Source organism: Antechinus flavipes, chromosome 6, assembly GCF_016432865.1.
Source record: "Antechinus flavipes isolate AdamAnt ecotype Samford, QLD, Australia chromosome 6, AdamAnt_v2, whole genome shotgun sequence".
Taxonomy (NCBI): domain Eukaryota; kingdom Metazoa; phylum Chordata; class Mammalia; order Dasyuromorphia; family Dasyuridae; genus Antechinus; species Antechinus flavipes.
The window spans coordinates 57,335,274-57,347,026 of record NC_067403.1 but is presented as its reverse complement, the minus strand read 5'-3'; positions in this window follow the sequence as shown (position 1 = coordinate 57,347,026).

Below are 11,753 nucleotides of genomic sequence, written 5' to 3'. Positions count from 1 at the left end.
TTGTGGAGAGAGTGAAGACGCTACAAGTCGAGATTTCACCGGAATGACATGAAGACTGGAGCTGGCTGGAGGCTGAAGAAAAGCAGAGGCAGAGGCTGAAGGACCAGGCCTTTGGATTTAAAGACATTTGGAGAGAGCTCTTGGAACCAAGCAGAGAGATAGGCCTCTAAGCTAACCGGGCTATATTGGGATAATAAAAGATCTGAACTTTTATCACCTGGCTGCGTTTTGAGAAGAAAAAGCTCACCACAGGATATGATATACACAATGTCACATAGGAAGCAAATGGCATAGCTGGAATTTTAATCCAAGTCTTCTGAGTTCAAGTCAGGCAATATTTCCAGTGACCTAAATTGATACCAGTTTTGAACAACAAAAATGAAACAGTGTCTGCACTCAAGAATTTATACATTACCTTACACACAGTAATAATGTATTCATTAATTGCTATAAATTTGGGAATCTATATTTACACAAGTAAATATAAAACAATTATGAGATATTTGGAGGGTCCAGAGGTAGCTTACAGAAATCAACAAAACTATCCTGAAGAGCATGGAAATTAATTTGAACTAGAAGAAAACTAGAGATTTGAAGAGTTGAAGCCTGGAAGGACGAATAATGGGGACAGTCATTGGAAGAGCATAGTGATGGAAAAGAAAAGAAAAAAAGAGAGGGGATAAATAGTTATGTAATACTTATTAAATGCCAGGCAGCATATTAAGCACTTTTTCAATTAATATCTTATCTGAACTTCATAACCCATATGAACTTCATAGCCCTTGTGAGGTAGTCAACACTATTGTCCCTATTTCCCAGTTGAAGAATTTGAAGCAAATATAGATTAAATAATTTAACTAGTCCAGGGTCATGCATCTAAGACCACATTTGAACCCAGGTATGCCTGACCACAGGACAGATGCTCAGTCCATTGTACCACCTTCCCACTTATGCTTTTAAAGTACGTGTTATATGTGAAGAAAAGGGGAAAATCATTGTAATTGCCTAAAAATAAATTTGATGATTCCATTTTTATTTCTGCATCATTTGCCTTTCAATTGAGCACACTAAAGTTGTTTTATCTCAGGAGGAAGAGAAAGAAGAAACCTTGAGTTCAAATCCTGGCTTAGTCATTTACCTAACTTACTGCAATAATTTAAATGACCAACCAGACCTGCAATTCCTACATTTATTTAAGTTAAAAACAACAACAAACTTTATAAGATGGAAATGTTGATATTAGTACTGCCTACCTCAAATATAAGCACAATAGTTTTATCAAGTTTAAAAATATTTAAAGAGTTTTAAACATGTTCTGCATACGTCTTGTCATTTTAGGCTGACAACAATACTTCAAGATAGTTACCATAGTTGTAATTGTTCTCATTTTATAGATATGAAGTGAAGTTATTTGCTAATGGTTATGCATTTGGTAATAAATAACAACCTGTAAGAAATGCAACTGAGAGAAGACATGATATCCTAATTCTTTTGCCAACTTTATCAGAGTATTTGTAAATTATGACCGATTATTACACACACACACACACACACACACACACACACACACACACACACACATATTTGTTCTCTTGTTTTCTGTCCTGGAACATGAGTGAATATTCATAGTTTAACAAGCAATGCATCATTGTATTGACTTGGGCTACTGTGCATATAAACCTTTATCCTTTCCAACTGAAAAATCCATAATCATTCTATATTGCAATTGAATAAAGGTTTCCTAAGGAGAGAAGAAATAAAAAAGAAGGCAAAGGGATAGAAAAGGAAATGAAGAAGAATTAATTCTGCCCTCAGAAAGTGAAAGAACCATTTTCTTCTCAATTATATTAATTTTTTTTCTATTTTTTAAATCCTTACTATTCCCAGATTTTCAGTTCTTATAGTTCTCTTCTAGTTCTACAGTGTTTTTGTATAGTAGAGGGAAAAGAGGGAAGAACATATGAAGAATTTAGTAGTTATTAGATTATTAACAAACATTGATTTGACTGTTGATTCTTTAAATATGAAAAGCTTCCCCCTCCCCCCCCAAAGGCCAGTTATGAGACATATTGCTGAAGGTATAGGATCCATGGGAGTAAAAGGCACTCTGTTCTCAGGATCTAACAAGAAGTTGTCATGTTTCCGTGGGTGTGGAGAGGTAGGTTGAGGGTCACAGCAAGTTGCTGACTATGCAAGGATGTTCTCATGAACCACTTGCTTGGTGGTCAGCATCTGACGTACTGAGTAGGCTCTCCTCCAATTGTTATTTTCTCACTGTTCACGAGGTGTCCACAAGGTGCACATGTAGGCTCTTTGCACAATGATTGGGGAATGCTCACTGATCATGTTTGCTAAAGTGTTTAAAACAAAGACTCTGCTGCTCAATAAACTGAAATATTTTCCTACCTTCACTGGTTTCCATCCCATTAATCCTGAGATTACATTCCCAATCAATCCTGAGAAAGCAAGGAGTCTGAGCTGGTCTTGTGTTCTCCCACTGAAACTGAATTTAGCAAATATTTGACTTATTTGCTGAATGAAGAGAGATGGCTGTCAAAGAAAATACTAGGTTAGAATTTAAATGCAGACAAAATCTTATGAGAAAGGATGATGAATGAATATGTGTAATATTTCAAAGCACTGAGAAGTAGTAGAAGGCAAGTCCAAACTAAAGAAGATTTGATAAGACTGAAACAAACATAATAATTTCAAGTCTATTAAAATGAAAAAAATAAAAATAAGACTATAAAAAGAAGGAAAATGGAATATAGTTGCAAAAATCATTAAAACAAATTGTCTTTTCCATCAAGAATAGTGTAACTAGAAGATATAGAACCAAATATTATAGTTCCTGAGAAGCTTATGGAGGAAGTAGAGCTGTTACTAATGAAAACAAAGAAAAAAGAAAGCAGTTAAATTGGCATGAGTATAAATACATGGAATCTGTACTAAAGTCAGTACAATTGTGATGGTCTTGAAGGATCAATTTATGTGATATATGAAGAAGAAAATTTACCATAGACATAGAAATCTCAGACTTCTACATTTTCTGAAAGAAAAAAAAACAGTGACTAAAATAATCTATAATTGTAAGAATGATGTGTGTGCAAACTATCAAATATACCAAGTCTTTGAGAGTCACCTAATAATACTATAATAATAGTTAACATTTAAATAGCACTTTCTATATGCTAGGCTCTGTAAGTACTTCACGATTACTGTTTCGTTTGATTCTCACAACTCTGCAAAGTCAGAGTTTATATTATCTCTATTTTTTACAGATGAAAAGAATGGAGGCAAATAGAGCTTGTGACTTACCCAAGGTCACATGGTTACTAAGTATCTGAGGTCAGATTTGAACTGAGAACTCATCCTTGATGAGTTCATTAGTAGAGGGGAAAAATAATCTCCAAATAATCGTCAATATTGGGACACATTGCATCATCACTGTATCAACTGACTAAACAATATGAAATTTTCTATTGGTTATAAAAACAAAACAAAACAAAAAATCAAAAAATGCCTCAGTAGAGCAACTAAGGCATGGCAGTTTTATTATTTCTTTTTTTTTTTCATTTTCAGAACATATGTATGGATAATTTTCAACATTTACCCTTGCAATACCTTATGTTCCAATTTTTTCCTCCCTTCTTCTCACCTCTGCTCCTAGACAGCAAGTAATCCAATGTATATTAAACACATGCAGTTCTTCTATACATATTTCCACAAATATCATGCTGCACAAGAAAAATCAGATGAAAAAGGAAACAAATGAAAAACAAAACAAAAATGCAAGCAAACAACAAAAAGAGTGAAAATATTGTGTTGTGATCCACACTCAATTTCCACAGTTCTCTCTCTGATTGCAGATGGCTCTCTTCATCACCAGACCATTGGAATTGGCCTGAATCATCTCATTTTTGAAGAAGCCGAGTCTATCAGAACTGATCATTGCATAATCTTGCTGTTGCTATATGTAATGAACTCCTCTTTCTGCTTATTTCACTTAGCACCTTTTCATGTAGGTCTATCTAGATCTCTCTGAAATCATCCTGCCAATTGTTTCTTATAAAAAAATAATAATCCATTATATTCATTTGCCATAACTTATTCAGCCATTCTCCAACTGATGGGTAGCCACTCAGTTTCCAATTTCTTGCCACCACAAAAAGGACTGGCACAAATAATTTTACATATGTGGATCACTTTTCCTTCTTTATGATCTCTTTGGGATACTAGCCCAGTAGAAACACTGCTGGATCAAAGGATATGCTCAGTTTGATAACACTTTGGGCATAGTTCCAAATTGCTCTCCAGAACATTTGATTCAATTCACAATTCCACCAAAAATGCATTAGTGTTCCAGTTTTCCCACTTTCCCTCCAACATTCGTCATTATGTTTTCATATCATCTTAGCCAATCTGAGAGGTGTGTAATAGTATCTCAGAGTTGTCTTAATTGTCATTTATCTGATCAATAGTGATTTAGAGCACCTTTTCATATGACTAAAATGGTTTTAATTTCTTCATTTGATAATTGTCTATGCATATTCTTTGACTATCAATTGGAGAATGGCTTGAAATCTTATAAATTTGAGTCAGGTCTCTATATATTTTAGAAACGAATCCTTTATCAGAACTCTTGAATGTAAAATTTCCCCCAGTTTATTGCTTCTTTTATAATCTTGTCTGTATAGATTTTGTTTGTACAAAAAAACTTAAATTTAATATAAACAAAATTATTCATTGATGGCAGCTTTTTCAACAAGATGTTTGTCAACACTATATCAAGAGCATCCAAGTTTCCTTAGAAGATGTAACAATGGAATAAACCTGTTAAATAATCATCTAACAATAAATACTAGATAAAGCATAAAACAGACATATATATGCTAAAGTATTTTCTGCTAAGATGGAAAATATTCAGTGCTTACTCCACTTTGTAATCAATAACTCGAGGATTCAGACAATATATTTTAGACATGTACAATCATGTAAAACATTTCCACATTAATGATTTTGTACAAAAAGACTAATTTTTTTTTTTTTGCTTTTTGCTGAGGCAATTGGGGTCAAGTGACTTGGATTGTTTGTCATCTCAGGCAGAGGGAAGAAGAGGGATGAAGGAAGTGATAGAATTTGGAACTTAGAATGATGGGATCCCCCACATGTGATTATTTGTGAATTATATTATATTGATTTCATTAAACTTCAAGTTATTGCCCAGTTTCCTAGAAAATAACTCCAATCACCTAAAAAGCTTTACCTCTGTATAATAAAGAGAAAATGAATGTCTATTACTGATATTTCAAAATCTTCCTCAATGGGCAGGCTCCACATCTTGTCCAATAGTACATAGATCTAGAACAAATAGTACAGATGGACAATGAGTTTGACCCAGAATTTAAAATAAGGAGGATATAAAGCTGGATTGCTTTTGGAAAACTACAAAGCACTTTTATTGACCATTGGGATTAAATGGCAGGTAACACACAGAGTACTCTAATTGTGTGAGTGTGATGTGCAAGAAGAAAGCTAGGGAAAATTCCAAGAGGCTGTATGGATCCATTGTTGAAAGGATGTGGATGAGGCATAAAGAATGTAATGACATGAAAGGGTGGATTGAAATATTCATTGTTTGAGGAAACTCTAAATGGGATAATAACAAAAATGCATTTGAGTTCAGCAACTTCTGATGTACTTTTGGTAGCACACACTTGGCAGACAGGTGACTTATTACACAGAGTGCTAGTTCCAGAAGCAGTAAGACTTAAGTATGAATCCAAACTCATAAACCTGCTTGTTGTGCAGTACCATGCTAGAAGTTTAACCTCTGTTGAATTCAGTTTTCTCAACTGTAAATGGGGATAATAGTGGCCCATATCGTTCAGATTTGTTTGGAGCATACATGCATTTTGCAAAACTTAAAGTGCTTCATAAATATTTGATTATATAATATAAAGGTCAATAGGCTTTACCTACATCTTTCATGTAAATAAATTCTGTATCTATAGTATGATGACTTAAAAGTATGTAAAAAACCCCAAGAATCATCTAGCCTCCTTCTTTTATTTTACAGATGAAGGAACTCAACTATAAAGAGGCATAATAACACCCACAAGGCTCCCAAATAATATGAAGCAATTCCAGGATAATCAAGCACAAAACTATTCTATAATGAGCATTGTGTTTTCCATTTACTAATTTTTTTTGACTTGGGCATTAGTGGAGATTTAGCCATTTGCTTTGTGTTTTTTTTCTTTTGCCTGTTTTCATTTCACTTTATATGAAGAAATTGAAATATCTATCATCTAGAGCTATTACCTTTCATTAGTGTGGACTATTGGAGAGTTTATTTCAGCTCTAAATGTCATTATTTATTTATTTATTCACTCATTTATTCATTCATTCATTTATTATTATTATTGTTATTATTATTATTTTTGATGAAGCAATGGGGGTTAAGTGATTTGCCCAGGGTCACACAACCAGGAAGTATTGAGTGTCTGAGTCCAGATTTGAACTCAGGTCCTCCTGACTTCAGGGCTGATGATCTATCCACTGCACTACCTAGCTGCCCCAATGTCATTATTTATTGATTCATATTCCATAACATTAACTGTGCCATGATTTTCTTTTTGTCTATATGGGGTTTTGTTTTTTGTTTGTCCCATCTTCTCCACTGTAAGAATCTTGTCACTTGTCATTTATGTTCCCTAGATCACTCAGCAAAAATTGGAATAGATACAAACTTTCAATCCTACCCAATTTGTAGAATTGAATTAGTACTATCTTCAATAAGCAGGAAATAAGAACATGCATGTTACCCATTTGCATGATTTTTTTTTTAATACTGGAGAGAATTACTCAGTTATCCACCTTGTGAGGGGTAGAATTAAAAAAAAATTAAAGGCAAAACAGAATGTTGTTCTGATTTCATTTTTCTAGAACCAAAGAGATATAGTTCAGGTTTTTCTTCGAAGTTCATGAAGGATGATAAAGATTGGAAGAAAACATGTAAAAGAGAAGGGATCTTTAATAATCCTTATCCTCAATTGAGTATTACCAAGACTTTGGTAATTTCTTCTTTGGTGAGATCTGGGACACTTTATCTCTCTTGATTGACCTATGATATCTCACTCCCAATGTGGACAGCTCATTCAGTGTATATTATATGATATATGTATTCTACTCTATATATCTTCTCTGAATTTATTTTGCTATTGGATTAAGTATAGGGATTTTTTTTCCTATTAGTTATTCATGGAGTTAGATGGCACAGTGAATAGAGCACTGGGCATGGAAAACTTATCTTCATGAGTTCAATTCTAGCAGCAGATACATACTTCAGTATGGGTGTATACATAATTACACATATATGTATATACGCACTCATACCATATGACTAAAGGTAAATCACTTTTCTTGCTTGCTTTAATTCCTAATTTGTTTGAAAAAAAAAAAAGCAAACCACCTCAGTTTCTTTAATATGAAAACCCTAAATAGAATCACAAAGAGTCAGACATGACTGAAATGACTGAATAGCTAAGCATTTGTTCTTTGTAGAAATGACATTTGGTAGGAAAGAAGCCAAGCCTTGGATAAATTGCTTGGAGAATTCCTATATTTAAAGACAGTGAACAATGCGAATCTAGGAATTATTTCCTGTAGATTAATAATATTTAAGAAGGAAGGCAAATATAATGCCAACCAAAGGAAAGCAGGCTATTTCATCTCAGGGATCAAACTTCTGATTTACTGTTGTGAATCAGTCTCCCTTACAGAAGAAGAGTAGTTGAAAAAATACAAAGATTATTATTCATGTCTCTCTGAAAATCATTTATAGACACACACCTGTGTTTGAGCATGCATGCTCACACATGGGCAAAACTCAGCACCTCTTCATCCCTCACTCCCCAATATCTCCTCCCACACACATACACATATTCTTACAGATATTTCAGGAAGTATCATAGAATGAACAAAATGCCAGACTTAGATGCAAAAAAATCTGGGTTGACACTCTATCTTTGACTTTTACTAACTATGCTATCTGACAAGTGAGTAACAACTTATGTGTGCTTCTAACAACTAGTTCCCTAGGCTTTAAGTAAGGGAGAAATTTAGAATTGTAGAGTGAATGATATTGTTTACTTTGATGAAATTCCATCCACACCTGAAAAGAATTATATGCATTCAAATTCTAGCTCATTAATTGAAAGTTGTAGTATTCCATTCTGATATATATTTTGTGCCATTATCATATTTAGTACTTGGTATCTCAATTTTAACTGGGATTTTACATGTTAAGACACAACTGCCATGGATTTTATTTGAAAATTTTACCCTGAAGACATTTTATTCCCTACCACAATCCATCAAACAAATTGTCTGTAGACAGAAAGAAATAAACAACTTGTGTTGACAGATGAGGAATACTATTACAAAGTTCTTATGAAGTTTGCTTACCTTTTGTCTCAAAAATGATTTTTTTTTTCTTTAACAAGATCTCTATTTCTCAGTCTGAGAATATTTTAGTGGAATCCATGTCTTTTTAGATTTTGGTACCATCTTTATTCATATCCTTTGCTCCTAAGAACTAAAAAGTAGAGGATTAGCACCAAATTTGAAAGATACTGATCATAATACCAAAGTGTGATTTCTGGTTATGGAATTTCCTGGATAATAGGTTAGAAGTTACATCAACTTAAGCAACACTGAGAAAATTAAACTTTGTGAAGTCTTGTTAAGTTTTAAAAACTGGTGGCATCTTAGAAATCTTCCATATTGTTTCAAATAAGCACAAATATATAGACATACATAAGAAATCCTTAGGAAGTGATGATTATTTTTTCTTCTCATCCCCTTGTTGACAATCAAGAGCTACCTAAGTGAAAAATTTTAGTTTCTCCTTCTGTTTGTCTTATTTAAGAAGTTTTAAAAAGATTAGAAAAAACTCCATAGCTTTATAATTAAATTATTATTTTACAACTTATAACTGGATTTTACCACTCAAAACTAGTTTTAAATTTATACCCTTCAATTTAAAATTCTTTAAAATAAAAATAAAGGAATAATAAATTAGTTTTAAATAAATGTATGTCTTACTGAAGACACTATTGCATTTTTCAAAGTGCAAGGATCTTGTTTTTCATATTGATATAGTTTCTATCCCTAAACAACCTGAATTCACTATGCCAGCACGGGAATATGTAGTTAGGTGTTTGAATTATGTATATTACTCATTCTCAGGGAGATAATTTTATGTTTTAAAATGGCTTTCAAGGTCATTTCAGTTTCTGTCTTTTTCATAAATCCTAATTTAGCCTGCTGACACACTCTGGGGGAAATATGTCTAAAAGAATTTGGTATAAAAATTGCAATGATGATCATTATTCCAAGGATTTTTAAAAACATGAACTTGTTCTATGAAAAAGAAACAGCCATATGATTAAATTAGCACCTAGAGAATCTGTAATAAAAATATAATGTAAATTAGACAATTTAGACAGATGTTCAAAGTACTGTTGTTACATATATAGATCAAAGCAGTAATCTATAAATCAAATGTCAAATATTATATAGTTTCTAACCTCCTTTTCTTTTATTTTATCTTACTTTTTACATTTATTTTTTAGGAAGCCTTATTGTAAGGTTGATATTCTGACTTGAATTTATATTATACATCTTTCCCAGAAGCTCAAAGAATCTCACAAATTTATGACCTCTGGCTTTGTATAGCCAAATACTCAAATGCATCAATGCATCTGCTCTCTTATTGATCTGGGCATTCCCTACAACAAAGCAAAAATCAACGTATATGATTCTATCCCTTCTGAGAAATTCTTGCTCATGCCCTTTTTATAGGAGGTCCCTCACTCCACTATGCTAGGGGCTTTTTTTAAAGTTATACTGAATTTTTTAGGGTACTAATTTTGTACATCAGCTGTCAACAGTTATCTCTTTCTCTTATCCTCAGTGTCTGTTTTACTTTTTTGATTACATTTTTTTCAAAAAATAATTTAAACCAGGTTAATTTAATTTCTTGTTTATAATGTATTATAACTTGTTTATGAACTCCATGCAGCTCTTTAATTCCTTGATTGATGTGTTTAATGAGCTATATAATACTTAAAGCACTACATGTTTCGTGTACTTGTGCTATTTATCATACATGTGAATCTATGTAAGGTAGTCTATGTGTTTTTCAATGATCCTTTTGTTTCTACCTAAACCATATCCACAATCTTTCTATAGAAGTTATACAGTATGAAAGTATATGTTTCTTGAATTTGGAAAATCTTAGGTATCAATAGAATTCCTCTATTTCTTTTACCAAGTAAATTAAAAAAATAGTTATCATTAAGAATATTGTATGCAGTTGGATGGACAATCCATAGAAATTATGCACTGAAATACAGGTAAAAACATATATACATATAAATAAATTTAGAAATATATACATACATATATATGTACAAGTATGTGTATATAAATTATATGTATGTAAATTTAGAACTATATGCATATATACATATGTACAGAAAACCCAGTAAGTGCTTAGCAAATATACTTTGTATTATTCTTCTCTCTCTGATTTAAAATAGTTTGGTGACCTTAGGTGAGTCAATTAAACTATCTGGAATTCAGTTTCTGTATCTAAAGGACATGGGTGAAATTAGATGAAATCTAATCTTCAGTTTACATATAAATTTACGAATATAATAGTATTCATTTATGGTCTCTCTGCCAAGTGTTATTTTTTGAAACATAATCTGCATTTGATGATAACAGAGATATTGTTGAAATAAATGGACTGAGAAACCAGGAGACATTTTTGAAGCTCTTGAGATTATCTCTGTTCCTTTATCATCCACAAATTATGTTGTATTTACTTTCTATATAACTAGTGTATCTTCCTAAGAACATTTGAGATTCTTGGAAGTCAAGGGCAATATATTTTATTTTGTTGGACTTTATATATTTACAACAGTTCCTTGAATTTAGTAGGTAAATTTAAAATTTCATTGCTTGAATTACATTGAAATGATACGCATAAACATATACATTTTTATGAGTATTTGAGAACATTAGCTAATGAATGTGCATGTTTATCAATTCCAAAAAAGGTGATGTGAATAATAAATCTATCTAAATATATGTTATATATGCATATCTATGTATGTGTGCATGTATATATGTGTATACATAGACTCAAAACAATTCAACCAATATTTATAAAGTATTAAGTTAATTCTAGGCATTGTGAAGAGTGAGTATACAGATTCCAAAAGAAAAGAAAGAAAGAAAGAAAAGGAAGAAACATCTTGACCTCAAGAACCTTAAATATTAACTACATAAGCATATCATTTATGTATACTATGTTCTATAGACTGTAGAATATGTGATAAATGTAGATATGCATGTATATACATGTGCATAACCATATCATGTGTATGCATATTAATGCATGTATACAATACATGTACATATATATACTTATACAGATATGTAATTTATTTATATACAAATATTTTGTCTTCTAACTGAACTTCAGCACTGGCAAGACATCTGAAAAGATTTCTAGAGAGATTATGAATTTGTAATTGAAAATATTAGAGTACTAAAAATGGCTGGGAAATATTTTAGAAGGAAAATGTATAATAGTCAATTAAGTTTTATATCCAACATCTTGACCCTATGTTGATAGTCCAAAATTTTTAATCTTTTTTTATTGAAATACATTGTAATCT